Source organism: Equus caballus, chromosome 18, assembly GCF_041296265.1.
Source record: "Equus caballus isolate H_3958 breed thoroughbred chromosome 18, TB-T2T, whole genome shotgun sequence".
Lineage (NCBI taxonomy): Eukaryota > Metazoa > Chordata > Mammalia > Perissodactyla > Equidae > Equus > Equus caballus.
Genome location: NC_091701.1, coordinates 78,533,457 through 78,549,455, shown reverse-complemented (window position 1 = coordinate 78,549,455; position 15,999 = coordinate 78,533,457). Strand labels below are relative to the sequence as shown.

Here is a 15,999-nt window from a genome sequence, read left to right as displayed (position 1 = left end):
ACCTCATGTTTCTTTCTCACCTTCTAACTACTCTATAAATTTGCTTATTTATGAATTTATTTTCTGTCATTTCCCCTAGAATATAGGCTTTACAGGTGCAGGGCCTATATAATGGCCCACCATGACTGATTTCTTTTTGTTTACAACTGGATACCAAGTGCCTAAAACGGTGCCCAGCACTGACCAGGTAGTCAATAAATATTTGTTCAATGAATTAATAAGAAATAGAGGGGCTGGTCCCACGGCTGAGTGGTTGAGTTCACATGCTCTGCTTTGGTGACCCAGGGCTTCACTGGTTCGGATCCTGTGAGCAGACATGGCACTGCTCGTCAGGTCATGCTGAAGCGGTGTCCCACATGCCACAATTAGAAGGACCCAACTAAAATTATACAACTATGTACCATGGGCTTTGGGGAGAAAACGGAAAAAATTTTTTAAATCTTAAAAAAAAAAAGAAATAGAAAATGCACAAATAAACTCAAATCAGAGATGGATCATTAACCTAAACAATAAAAGTAAAATCTTCTAAAAGAAAATATGGGAGAACTTTTGCAACCTTGGGGTAAAGATTTCTTAGCTAGGACACAAAAATCACAAGCCACAGAAAGAAAAATTAATAATTGGTCTTAATCAAAATGAAAACATCTACTCACCAAAAGACACCATTAAGAAAATGAAAGTGTACCAACAACAAAAGACACATTTGTCTTAAGTACACATGGAATGTCAGAGTAATGTTTGCAAAGGAATCTGAGTTTGTTAATGTCACTGAACCGTATACCTAAATATGGTTAAAGTGATCTCCAGAAACTGACCCTAAAAACACAAACATCTTTGAATTAAATGACAAGGAATTTAAAATGGCTGTCTTAAAAATGCTCAATGAGCTAAAAGGAAACACAGACAAGTAAACGAAATCAGTAAAATGATGTGTGAAGAAAAATAGTTAAAATCGTAAATGTTATGTATATTTTACCATAATTAAAAAAATAATTAAAAAATTAAAAAGGAAATGAAAAGGGAAGCCATATACAAACTGAAAATATTCTTAGTACATACATCTGACAAAGGACTTGTACCAAGAAGGTATAAAGAATTCCGATAAATCAACACCAAAAGTATAACAACTCAATTGAAAAATAGGGAAAAGGGTCACACACTTCAAAAAAGGGGACATACGAATGGCCAAACAGCATACAAAAGTATGCTCAACATCATTGGTTATCCAGGGAAATGAAAACTAAACTCAAATGGAATACCATACACACTCACTAGAATGGCTAAAATTAAAAAGACTGACTATACCAAGTGTTGGTAAAGATGTGCAGTAACTGGAATTCACATTTCTGGTGGGAGTATGAAATGGTATAATCACTTGGAAAACAATTTGGCAGTTTCCTTTAAAGTTAAACATAGATTTACCACATGGCTGAGCCATTCCTCTTGAAAGAAGTGAAAGATATATCCACAAAAACACTTGTAAAAAAGTGTTCATAGAACACTTATTTTTGACAGCCAAAAGCTGGAAACAACCCAAACTTCCCCAACAGGTTAAGTGATAAACAAATTGTGGTATATGCACACAATGGAATGCCATTCTACAATAACAATGAACTATTGATACAACAACAAACAGAAATATCGAAAACATGTTGATCAAATGATGTCAGGCACTAAAGCATATACACTGTATGATTTCATTTCTACAAAGTTCTAGAGCAGGCTATGACGACAGAAATTAGATCAATGGCTGTCTTTAGGAGGACTGACTACAAACGGGCACAAAGGGAACTTTCCCAGGTGATAGAAATTTTCTATTTTTTGATTAGGGCAATAGTTACATAAATGTTGGCTTGGTCTTAAACTCATCAAATTTGATACTTAAATTCTGTGCATTTTATGGTCTATAAATTACACCTCAAAGCAGACTTGAAAAATACTATGATTCTTTGAGTGACATCAGCATCATGGTGGAGCAAGCTCTTCCCTTAGACTCTCCCTACTAAGATACAATGAAAAGGACATTCATATACCAACAGAGGGAATTCACACAACACAAAAGATGTCTGAGAGACCCACACAGTCATATGTCTGAGGGCAGAGGTGCTGGACCCACTGGGGAAGTAGAAAGAGGTAAGAGGATCTCCCCCACCACCCTCTGAACAGAGGAGACCCTGGGGGTGGGACCAAGGGCAGTTCTGAGAGGAGAGGGGAGGGGCGGCCCTCTGCAGGAACACCTCTGTTCTCCAAGTTCCCTCACAGCCCACAGGAACACTACACAGAGATGGCTAAGCTATTGTGGGGGTGTCTTCATCAAGCAAGCACCCCAGAAGAGGAGATAGCAAGGGCAAAGCAAGAACACCCCCAGGATAGCACAGGTGAAAGAAAAGTGCCCCTTCTCCCACCCAGGACTCCAGCTCAGTCAGTTGGCCAGAGCATGCATGCATACGATAGAAAAGCAGCAGCTGTGAGTGAGCAAGCCGGGATGACGGTGGGCTCAGCATACACACCTCTAGACCCCCAACCAGTGGTGGCAGGCGGCAGCTGCAACCAGATACTATAATGATGTGGACACATAAATTACACCATCAAACAGTATGAAAAAATATATGAATCCTCCAGACTAGAAGAAAAATGACAAGCACCCAGAAATCAATCCTGAAGGCAGAGAAATTTATAATCTAAATGACAGACAATTCAAAATAGCTATCATAAAAAATCTCAACAGGTTACCAGAATATACAGATAAGACAGTTCAAGGAAATCAGGAACTTCTTCACAATGAAATCAGGAACTTCTTCACAAGAGATTAAAACTATGAAGGAAAACCAATCAGAAATGTTAGAGATGAAAAATACAATCAATAAGATAAAGAAAAATCTGGACTCTCTGAATAACAGAGCTGATATTATGGAGGAGAGAATGAGCAGTCTGGAAGACAGAAATACAGAAATGCTTCAGATGGAGGAGGAGAGAGAACTAAGACTAAAAAGACATGGTGAAATTCTCCAAGAAATATCTGACTCAATTAGGAAATGCAACATAAGGATTATAGGTATTCCAGAGGGAGAAGAGAAGGAGAAAGGAGCAGAGAGCTTGTTCAAAGAAATAATAGCTGAGAACTTCCCAAACCTGGGAAGGTAGCTGGAAATAAAAGTGAAAGAAGATAACAGATCTCCTAATTATATCAATGTAAAAAGACCTTCTCCAAGGCATATAGTAGAAAAGCTGGCAAAAGTCTATGACAAACAAAAAATACTAAGGGCAGCAAGGCAGAAGAAAATAACTTTCAAGAGAACCCCATCAGGCTTTCAGTGGATTTCTCAGCAGAAACCTTACAAGCTAGGAGAGAGTGGAATGATATATTCAAAATTCTGAAAGACAAAAACTTTCAGCCAAGAATACTCTTATCCAGCAAAAACATCTTTCAGATATGAGGGAGAAATAAAAATGTTCCCCGATAAACAAAAACTAAGAGAGTTCTTTGCCATGAGAATCCCCCCTCTCACAGAATAAATGATCAAGAAGGCCCCTATACGTGGGGGAAAAAAAGGAAGGGTTTCAATCACCTTGAGCAAGGAGATAAATAGGTATAAAAAATTAGAAAATTGCAGCTCTCAATAAGAACAGATTAGCAAACACTTAATTATAACATTAAAGATAAAGCAAAGGAACACATCAAAAAAACATATTATCCTCTCATTTTACCAAAAGCTCACAAGATGGAATAAGTTTTGACAATAATAACTTAGAAGGGGAAGAGGATGACATCGGCTTACTCTAAGGAAATAAGAGCCTATCAGGAAATGGACTATCTCATCTACCAGATGTTTTATACAAACCTCATGGTACTCACTAAACAAATAACCAGAACAGAGACACAAATGACAGATAAAGAGAAAACTAACAAAACCAGCATAGAGAACTCCAAACTGAATTGGTAGTCCAAAATACACGGGACAAGAAACAAGAGAAATGGAGAAGAACCAGAAAATGAGCAATACAATGGCAGCATTAAGCCCTCATATATCAATAATCACTCTAAAGGTAAATAGATTGAATTCTCCAATCAAAAGACACAGAGTGGCTGGATGGATTAAAAAACAAGACCCAACAATATACTACCTCCACAAAACACATCTCAGCTCTAAAGAAAAACACAGGCTTAAAGTGAAGGGATAGAAGACAATACTCCAAGCTAATGGCAAACAAAAGAAAGCAGGTGTTGCCTTACTTATATCAAAGTAGACTTCAAGACAAAACAGGTAATGACAGTCAAAGAGGGACAGTATATAATGATCAAAGGGACATACCACCAAGAAGACATAACCCTTCTGTCCCAAGAGAGGACCACCAAAGTACATAAAACAATTATTAACAAACTAAAAGGAGATATTAACAACAACACAATATTAGCAGGGGACCTTAACACCACACTTACATCAATGGACAGAACATCCAGACAGAAAGTCCACAAGGAAATAGTGGACTTAAAAGAAAAACCAGACCAGATGGACTTAATAAGTATATATAGAACATTCCATCCAAAAGGAGCAGAATACACCTTCTTCTCAAGTGCACAGGGAACATTCTCAGATATAGATGATATGTTTGGAAACAAGGCAAGCCTAAGTAAATTTAAGAAGATTGAAATCATATCAAGCACCTTTTCTAACCATAACGCTATGAAACTAGAACTCAACCACAGGAAAAAAGCTGGGAAAGTGACAAACATGTGGAGACTAAACAGCACACTACTAAACAGCCAATGGATCACTGAAGAATTAAGGAGAAATCAAAAAACATCTGGGGATAAATGAGAAGGAAAATACATGACACCAACTTATATGGGATGCAGTAAAAGTGGTCCTAAGAGGGAAATTCATAGCAATAGACCCACCTTAACAAACAAGAAAAATCTGAAATAAGCAATCTTAAACTACACCCAACAGAACTAAAAAGAGAACAAAGCCCAAAGTCAGCAGAAAATAATAAAAATTAGAGCAGAAATAAATGAAATTGAAATTAAAAAAAGAAGAAAGGATCAACAAAACAAAGAACTGGTTCTTTGAGAAGATAAACAAAATTGATGAACCCTTAGCCAGACTCACTAAGAAAAAAAGAGAGAAGACTCAGATAAATAAAATCAGAAATGGAACAGGAGAAATTACAATGGATACCACAGAAATACAAAGGATTACAAGAGAATATTATGAAAAACTATATGCCAAATAATTAGACAATCTAGAAGAGATGGATAAATTCCTAGAATCATACAACCTCCCAAAACTGAATCAAGAAGAAATAGAGAATCTGAATAGACCAATCACAAGGAAAGAGATTGAAGGAGTAATTAAAAACCTCCCAAAAAATAAGTCTAGGACCAGATGCCTTCTCTGGAGAATTCTACCAAACATTCAAAGAAGATTTAATACCTATCCTTCTCAAACTATTCCAAAATATTGAGGAAGATGGAGCACTTCCTAACACATTCTACAAGGCCAATATCATCCTGACACCAAAGCCAGACAAGGAGAACATAAAGAAGGAAAATTACAGGCCAATATTGCTGATGAACATACATGGAAATATCCTCAACAAAATATTGGCAAGCCAAATACAGCAATACATTAAAAAGATCATACACCATGAACAAGTGGGATTGATACCAGGGACACAGGGATGGGTCAACATCCACAAATCAATATATGCGATAGGCCACATTAACAAAATGAGAAATAAAATCACACGATCATCTCAATAGATGCAGAGAAAGCATTTAACAGGATTCGACATCTATTTATGATAAAAACTCTTAATACGATGGGTATAGAAGGAAAGTACCTCAACATAATAAAGGCCATATATGACAAACCCACAGACAACATCATACTCAAGAGGGAAAAACTGAAACCCATCCTTCTGAGAACAAGAACAAGACAAGGGTGCCCACTTTTGCCACTCTTACTCAACATAATTTTATATATAGAAAACCCTAAAGAATCCACTGGAAAACTATTAGAAATAATCAACAACTACAGCAAAGTTGCAGGGTACAAAATCAACTTACAAAAATCAGTTGCATTTCTATACTCTAATACCAAACTAATAGAAAGAGAACTCAAGAATACAATCCCATTTACAATCCTAACAAAAAGAATAAAATATCTAGGAATAAATTTAACCAAGGAGGTGAAAGACCTATACAATGAAAACTGTAAGGCCTTACTAAAAGAAACCAATGATGACATAAAGAAATGGAAAGCTATTCCATGCACATCGACTGGAAGAATACAAATAGTTAAGATGTCCATATACCTAAAGCCATCTACAGGTTCAACGCAATCCCAATCAGAATCCTAATGACTTTCTTCATGGAAATAGAACAAAGAATCTTAAAATTCATATGGGGCAAAAAAGACCCCAAATAGTTAAAGCAATACTGAGAAAAAAGAACAAAGCTGGAGGCATCACAGTCCCTGACTCCAAAATAGACTACAAAACTATAGTAATCAAAACAGCACGGTACTGGTACAAAAACACACACAGATCACTGGAACAGAATTGAAAGCCCAGAAATAAAACCACACATCTATGGACAGTTAATCTTCAGCAAAGGAGCTAAGAACATACAATGGAGAAAGGAAAGTTTCTTCAATAAATGGTGTTGGGAAAACTGGACAGCCACATGCAAAAGAACGAAAGTAGACCAATATCTTGCATCATACACAAAAATCAACTTAAAATGGATCAAGGACTTGAAGGCAAGACTCGAAACCATAAATTCTTAGAAGAAAATATAAGCAATACACTCTCTGACAGCAGTCTTAGAATGATCTTTTGAATACCATGTCTATTCAAACAAGGGAAACAAACAAAAAAATAAACAAGTGGGACTTCGTCAGACTGAAGAGCTTCTGCAAAGCAAAGGAAACCAGGAACAAAACGAAGACAAGCCACCAACTGGGAGAAAATATTTACAAATCATATATCTGACCAGGGGTTAATCTCCAAAATATATAAAGAACTCACACAATTCAAAGATGAAAAAAAAACCCGATCACAAAGGCAGAGGATATGAACAGACATTTTTCCAAAGAAGATATGCAGATGGCCAATAGGCACATGAAAAGATGTTCCACAACACTCATCATCAGGGAAATGCAAATCAAAACAACACTAAGATATCACCTTACACCTGCTAGAATGGCTATAATCACCAAGACAGAAAATAACAAATGTTGGAGAGGATGTGGAGAAAGGCAAACCCTTGTACACTACTGGTGGGAATGCAAACTGTTGCAGCCACTGTGGAAAACAGTATGCAGATTTCTCAAAAAATTAAAAACAGAAATACCATATGACACACCCATCCCACTACTGGGTATTTATCCAAAGAACTTGAAATCAACAATTCAAAGAGACTTATGCACCCCTATGTTCACTGAAGCATTATTCACAATAGCCATGAAACAGAAGCAACCCAAGCGCCCACCGACTGATGATTGGATAAAGAAGATGTGGTACATGTATACAATGGAATACTACTCAGGCATAAAAAAGACAAAATCATCCCATTTGTAACAACATAGTTGGACCTCGAGGGTATTATATTATGTGAAATAAGCCAGAGAGAGAAAGACAAACACTGTATGATTTCACTCATATGTGGAACATAAACTAACACACGGACAAAGAATAGTCTAGTGGTTACTAGAGGGGAAGGGGGTTGGGAGTGGGCACAAGGGGTGGAGGAGCACATTTATATGGTGACCGACAAATAATAATGTACAACTGAAATTTCACAATGTTAGAAACTATTATGACCTTAATAAAAAAAACTATGATTCCTCAGAAATGTCTGTTTAAATATAAACTGCATCATTAAAAATGATGCTCAAATTGGTTTCCTTCCCCTCTTTAACACTTCTTTACTTCAGTCAATTTCAGCATCACACTCAGGAGTCTTACTTAGTCATTAAATATCATTGGTTAGGCACTGCTCTGATAAAGGGAACTCAAGTAATTTATCTCTAAAATAAAAGCATTACACTACAAGTCAGAATTCCTAAAAGAATGTTCCCAGAATATGCACAAACTGCTGACCCTTTGTGTATTTGTTTTTTCTATTAATATACTGTTTCAAAATCAGATCGTAAATTGCCACTATCTACATCATCACTGAGAAACTAGAAGGAAATATTTCAGCAAAATAAGTACCTCTTGTGAGAAATTTTCAAGAGTTTCATTACTTGCTTTTTTCATTTCGAACTAGCATATCACTCACTTATTCATTCACTGGTTTATCCATTCAGGATAGGACCACAGAAACACAGGCAGGTGGAGTTTCTTTTATCATCGCTCCTTTTTGAGAAAGCAGAGGATTATCTCTCTGCAAAGGTTAGACACAGAACAGTCTCATAATGCCATAAGAATTAAAGCATTTCTCCTCATGTTTATTTAGGAACTGTTCCGGATCTGGTTCAAAGTCTAAAGGTCAGGGCGACCAAGTGTTTGGCAAGTACAGAGTTCCACGAAGCTCAGCAACAGTAAGGAAAGAAGTGGTACTTAAATTTGGAAATGTTTCATTTAGTAAGAAGGCAGTTACAGTTTTTTGAGCACCTGCCATGTGCTAAATACTATAGCAGACATTTCAAAAATATATATCATCCCACATACTCCTTACAACTAGCCAGAGAAGGTTTCATTTTCCCTGTTTTACAGGTTAGAAAAAGGAAGTTCTAAGGATATGTAACTTGTCCACAGTCACACAGCTAGTATTCGATTAAATGCACGGATATCCGAATCGAGTTGTACTCTTTCCACTACACTACACTGTCTTTGAACTGTGAGCAGGAATAAAATGAAGCTTAGTGGGCAAAAAGAGGAAAAGAGGAAGTTAGTCAGGACCAGAAACTCAAGGCCATAAACAATTTAACACATAAAACAGCCCCATTCCACACAGCCTGAGAAAACCTTCAGAAGATCTATACTTGACTACCTAAGGCCATAAAAAGAAAGAGCTCCACACACCCAGAAACAGCACTAACTAAATCGCAAGCTTAGTCACCTTCATGGGTAAGAGAGTTTGGCATATGAAACACCACAGTATGGTCTATCTCCCCATTTGTACATTATTTATTCACACAGCACACAAATGTATTAAGTACTACATGAGCACTGGGGCCAAACTACCTAGACTCTAAACCCTGCTCTGCCACCTTCTTCAACAAGTCATCCTATGTTTGCACATCAGTTTCTTCCTCTATAAAGATGAAGATGACAGTAGCTTTCTTTACAGGATTGTTGTGAAAATTAAATAACCTAATACTTGTCAAGGGCTTAGAACAATGCCCAGCACGTAATACATGCTTGATAAATATTAACAGTATTTTCATAACCTACTATGTATCAAAATCAGGAAACTCCCACAAAACAGGAATGTCTATGCTACACATAAACATATTTAAATATTTCATGATTCCCCTTGCCACATGATTTTAATTGTACTCTTTTTCCTCTCAAATCTTTTTGCATTTACTATCTGTGTGACTTTGGGCAATTTACTTCATCTCTCTGATCTGTTCTTCAGAAGTATAAAATGAAGATAATACTTCCTACCTCACAGGGTTGTTAAGAGCACTAAATGAGATAATACATCTAAGGCAAATGCTCAAAACAGGTTGGCTACCATTATTAACATATAGACTGTTATCAAGTTGCTCATGGTCCAATGTAATAAAATAAACAATTATAAAATAATTACAAAGTCAACTTTATTATTTTGTACTCAAATATTCATCCACTCATCTGCCATTGTTTAACATAAAACAGCCTTTCATTTGGACTGTATTTAGCTCCCTACTGGTCTTTCTAACTTCAGTTTCACCCACCTACATACAGCTACCAATGAGATTTGTTCAATTTAAATTTAGTCATCTCTTCTTCCCTCCTGCTCAGATACCTTCAATGGCTCCCCATAACTACAGTATGAAGTCTAAACACAGAGATGTGCTGTCCAATACAGTGGCCACTAGTCACACATGATTATTTAAATTTCATAAAAGCACAGGAGGCTTATCTTCTCATAACATGCACTACCCTGCTGCAAGGCTTTTGTAGGTAGTGGAATTAAGGGATCCATATAATTTTACCTAGTTCTTAAGGGGTAGAGTTATAGGTAAAAACAGAGAGAACGCCTTACTTCCTCCATGCAATGATATTTCAGTTGTAGTATTCCTTCAAATTTTAAAACTATAAACTTTTAGATATGTATACATATTTCAAGCATGTTGGGCAGCTCCCAACTTATATATAAGATGCATTTAAAAGTTCACTTAAATCAGGTATATTCATAATATATTTTCTAACATCCTACCAGAAGAAGATAAATTCCCCCCATAGAAATGCTATTATTAATGGCGATTAGACTTTCAGGCGAGCCCTCAAGTTTTTGTGATAGAATCTAGCTACTTCAAAAAACATTTAGTAAGTACACACCAACCATGTATCAACCAAGGACAGTGCTAGACTCTATAGATACAAAATCAAACAAAACTCTTATGTCAATTATACCTCAATTAAAAAAACCCTACAATCTTGTATTCAAAGTGCTTTTCCTTCAATAGAAAAGCATAAACAAATAAATGCAAAAAGGCATGAGAAGGAAAGCAGTTGTGAAAAGTACTGAAATAATACAAAGAAGCAGGTGCAGAACCTCTGTCAAGGTTGGAAGTAACTGAATAGTTACTCAAGAGTTTTCACAGATCATAAGCAGAAATTCACACAGAGGGAGGAGGGAAGAGGAGAATTCCAGACAGATAGAAAATAGCAATATATGTTCAAAGAGGTACAATATTTGGTACTGTTCCAGTGTGGAAATAACAGGAAGCAGCGGCACAGGTACACAGGACGGCAGGACTGGAGAAGTCAGCAGGCCCTAACCAAGGACTTAGGAGCACTGCTCACTTGGATGAGGACAGATTTGAAAAGGTGGAAAAGAAAAAGAAAAGATGGCTGTGCTTAATCAAGTTTATAAGTATTAGTCAAGCAAAATTAAACAGGGCTTTTAACAATATGTTATCTTTAAGATGAAACATGCCTTACAAATGGCATTGGAAGGGGCAGATACAAGATGAAATTTCCAAAACATATATAAACACAAACCTTATCTTCCTGACTCAATTTCATTAACCAAAGAAGCATCTTTTAATTTGATTGATCCTTTCCGTTAAGTTCATTATTTTATTAATTTCTGCTCTTTCTAAAAGCACTTTATTATACAAAATGTCCAACATACATAAAAGTAGAGAGAATGGCATAATGACTCAGCTTCAACAATTATCAAATCATGCATAATCCACATTCTTTCACCTATATCCCCATCCTCCACTGGATTATTTTGAAGCAAACCCAGCTATCGTATCATTTCATCCACAAATATTTCAATATATATCTCTAAAAGATATCTTTTAAAATATGACTATTATCACATCTAAAAAAATTAATAGTTCCTTAATATCAGTGTTCAAATTTTCCTGATTTCTTCATAAATGCCTTTCTTAACTGTTTGATGAGGACCCAAATAAAGTCCATAAATTACAATTGGTTGACATATCTTTTAAGTCCTTTTAAACCTAAAGGTTTCTATTACCTTCCATTTTTGCCCTAATTTATCTGCTGAAGACACTGGCTCATTTGTGGTGTAGTATTTCTCACATCAGGGATTTTGCTGACTCCATGACCGCATATCTTTATGCCATTTAACATGTTCCTCAGTCCTCTGTATTTCCTACGAATTAGTAGATCTAGAGACTATCAGATTTAGGTTCAACTTTTTGGCAAAAAATACTACACACGTGTTGTTATATACGTCCTTCAGAAGGCACATATCTGGTTATCTCTTTTGTGACGTCAGAAGCTAATGATCATCATTTCATAGATCCAGTATTTTATAAATGAGTAAATTCTGCAACAAACCTTAAAATTTCCTTATAATACCACCATGACCACTAGAAGGATTTTCACAAGAGGTATAAATTTACACTCGATCTCACTTCCAGATGTTAAGATTATATCCAGATACAGATTACGTTTATGCCATTCATCCCAAGATGTTATATAATGAATAACGTATATTAAACATATTCCTTAATACATGTCAACCTTCTTATATATGTATGTTTTCTGCAACAACTGAAAAATAAGGATAATAAATCTGAGAATTTTCACATAAAAAGTTATAATTTCCTTCACTCTATTATCTTTGGGTTTATCTTGTTCTTATCTTCTTGAAATGGATGATATATTAATAATCTATTCCTGTATAACAAATTAAATTTAGGAGCTCAAACAACAAATACCATCTCACAGGTTTTTAGGGTCAAGAATTCAAAAGCAGCTTAGATGGGTGGTTCTGGCTCAGAGTCTCTCATGAGCCTGTAATGAAGATGTCAGCTAGGGCTGCAGTCACGGCAAAGCCTCAGTGGGCTGGAAGAACCCCTTTCAACGTCACGCACATGGTGTTGGCAAGGTGTCAGTTCTTCATAACATGGGCCTCTCCATAGGGCTGGCTTCTCCCAGAGCAAATGACCCAGGAAAAAAGGAGTAACTGAGATGGAAACAACAGTGTCTGTTCTAACTTCAGAAATGACATACCAACACTTTTGCCAAATTCTATTGCTCACAGAAGAACCCTGGTACAATGCAGGAGAGGACTATAAAAGGGTGTGACTACCAAGAGGTGGAGATCTTGAAGGCTGGCTGCCTTACATGACTAATTCATTAAATTTTAACCTTTTTTCTTTTCTAAGGTACTTATTTAAAGCGATAAATTTTCCTAAGTAATGCTATAGCTGCCCCCGACCAAGTTCTAAAATGCAAATACTTTTATCATTCAGTTCCAAAAAAATTCTAATTTTCCTTTATTACTTATTCTTTAATCAAAGGTTTAGTTGGAAGTGTATTTCATGGCTTCCAAACTTTTTTTCAATCTTTTTGCTATTGATTTCTTCCTTAACTAGAGTCATGTCGCATAACGATGTTTCAGTGGCGGACTGCATAGATGACGGTGGTCCCATGAGATCAGTACCACACAGCCTAGTGGTGTAGCAGGCTATGCCATCTAGGTTTGCGAAGCGCAATCTATGATGTTTGCACAATGATGCAATCGCCTAATGATGCATTTCTCAGAACATATCCCTGTTGGTAAGTGACATGTGACTGTACATTCTTGTCAGAAAACACACTGCATTACTTCAATCATTTGAAATTTGCTTTATGGTCTGCTATATTACCATTTTTTTAAATGTGTGTGCTTGAAAGGAATGTATGTTGGGCACTGTGTTCGAAATAAATTCCTAACATCAAATACATTAATCCTATCATTTTAAATCTTCTGTACTTTTACTGATTGTCTGTTCATTCTATGAATTACTGAAAAAATGTGTTAAAAAAACCTACTGAAACATGTTAATAGCAAAAAAACCTACTATGGCATATGTTCATTTCTCTGTAGTTCTGTCAATGCTTGCTTTATTCATTTTGAGACTATGTTATGAGCTGCACACAAATTTCAAATTGTTACATTTTCCCAGTAAATTGAACTGTTTTCGTTTTCCTGAAAGTGGCTTTATTTCTACTACCCATTCCCTTCCATCATTATTACTGAAAAATTAGCTATTAATCTGTCATCCCTTTGAAGATAATCTTTTTTTCTCCGGCAGCTTTTGAAATTTTTCTCTCTTTGGTTTCCTGCAAAACCACTATGGTTTCACCAGATGTATCTTGGTATGGAATTTGTTTTATTTTCCTTGAGATTCACTGGACTTGCATCAGTCCTGGAAAGTTCTCATCTGTAATCTCTTGAATATTACATTTGTTTCATTCTTTCCCTCAACATGTATTAAACCTTTTCACACTATCCTTCCTATCTCTTAACCTTCCTTCCATATTTGCCATCTCTTTGACTTCCTAGGATGTATTCTAAAAGACTTCTTGTGATCTCCCTTCCAATTCTCTAATTCTCTTCAGCTGTCTAAACTCCTATTAACCCCATTCATTGGTGTTTTGTTTTTTTTTTTAAAGATTTTATTTTTTCCTTTTTCTCCCCAAAGCCCCCCCGGTACATAGGTGTGTATTCTTCGTTGTGGGTTCTTCTAGTTGTGGCATGTGGGACGCTGCCTCAGCGTGGTCTGATGAGCAGTGCCATGTCCGCGCCCAGGATTCGAACTAACGAAACACTGGGCCGCCTGCAGCGGAGCGCGCGAACTTAACCACTCGGCCACGGGGCCAGCCCCCATTCATTGGTTTTTAATGATCATTATTGGGTTTTTTTTCTATTTCGAGGTATTCTATTTCTTTTTTGAAACTGCTAGGTCACTTTTTATATCATATTCTTGATTCTCTCTATATATACTTTTACATTTTGGCATCTCTGAAATCAAAATGCATCTTGCAATTGCTCTGAGAGAGGCCACTGTTATGACATATTTGTCATTGCCTATGCAAAACTGGTAATCGGTGTTCATATTGATGTCTCTGCTAGATTTATGTGCACAGTTGATACTATAACATGTTGCGTTTAATTGCTGTTCATAATGTCTTCAAAAAATTATACTGCGATTAGGCCATAAAATGAAGTTATTGTGTACACAGAAAGGCATGAAAACAGAGCAACAGGGTATAATTGACATTAATGATGCAAATATTCATTACTGTAGAAGTGATCAGAATTTTCTATTTTCTTCCAAAGCAACAGCCAAGTGCTTTACAAACTTGAGAATGGGAGATAACCTCAAACAGCTGAAACTGAAATACATTCAAAAGAATTATCTATCATATGCCAATCAATGCAAATGAAGATAAGAGAATCTGCCAAAGTCTTTGGAAACATGAAAGAAATTTCAAAGTAATGAGAGCCTGGTATGGTTGATTCATACATCATGAATTGAGATATTAAGCTGCAATCTGAAAAAATATTTAGTATCTACACTGAAGGTTTCTTCTTCCAGAGGGACTTGCATTTGCTTTTTGGAACTTCTCTAGAAGAAAGGTGAATTTGATTTGCAAATCCATGAAAGAATCAACTTGTGGTAACATCTTCTCAGGGACTTTTCACCATTCTGCTCTGCTTAACAAAGGCACTTCTCCCTAAAGTCCTCAACTTAGGGTGGGAGAGTGAGGTGGGTTTGCTTCTAGTTCATTCTCACCCCAAGAGTGTATGCCTTTGGGATCATAAGGGAAAATCTATTAGACGTCTTGCTCTGGTTAGTCCCTTGGCTTTGACTTCTGTCCATCCACAAGGCTGTGAAAACAAAAGTTCAAGTACACCAGGAAAAGTAGCTTCCATTCTCCACCTACCTAAGTTCCTGCTTTCACTAAGATTTAGCCTCATAATGCCTTACTATCCTGCCAGCTTTAAGATGTTCAATGAAATGGATGATACAAAATTCTGATGAAAGGAAAGCCGGTCACATCCAGGAAAGGTCTGGAAGCCATTTTAACACAAAGAAAAGCAGCAATATTCTAATAGAGGTCTCTGTGTAAAAACAGGCTTAGAATACACCGATCCCTAGTGAGAAAGACTGCAAATTTTACTCTAGATATTTCTTGAATTTTAAATAACTACTCATTCAGATAACTACCCTAATGAAGTTCCAGGTTTGATTAATATAGTGTAGAAAATTCACAGTTAAAATTAGCAAGGCTTATGGGGCTGGCCCCGTGGCTGAGTGGTTAAGTCTGTGCGCTCCGCTGCAGGCGGCCCAGTGTTTCGTTGGTTCGAATCCTGGGCACGGACATGGCACTGCTCATCAAACCACGCTGAGGCAGCGTCCCACATGCTACAACTAGAAGGACCCACAACGAAGAATATACAACTATGTACTGGGGGGCTTTGGGGAGAAAAAGGAAAAAATAAAATCTTTAAAAAAAAAATAAAAATAAAAAATAAAAAATTAGCAAGGCTTAAAAAGGTCAACAGCTGGAATGTTGGAACGT

At 36.5% G+C, this 15,999-nt stretch overlaps 1 protein-coding gene across 12 annotated transcripts in view; it reads right to left on the bottom strand.

Moving 5' to 3' along the window:
* NBEAL1 (neurobeachin like 1) overlaps positions 1-15,999 on the bottom strand; it is a 203,456-nt gene that overhangs the window by 131,209 nt on the left and 56,248 nt on the right. The window lies entirely within an intron of this gene.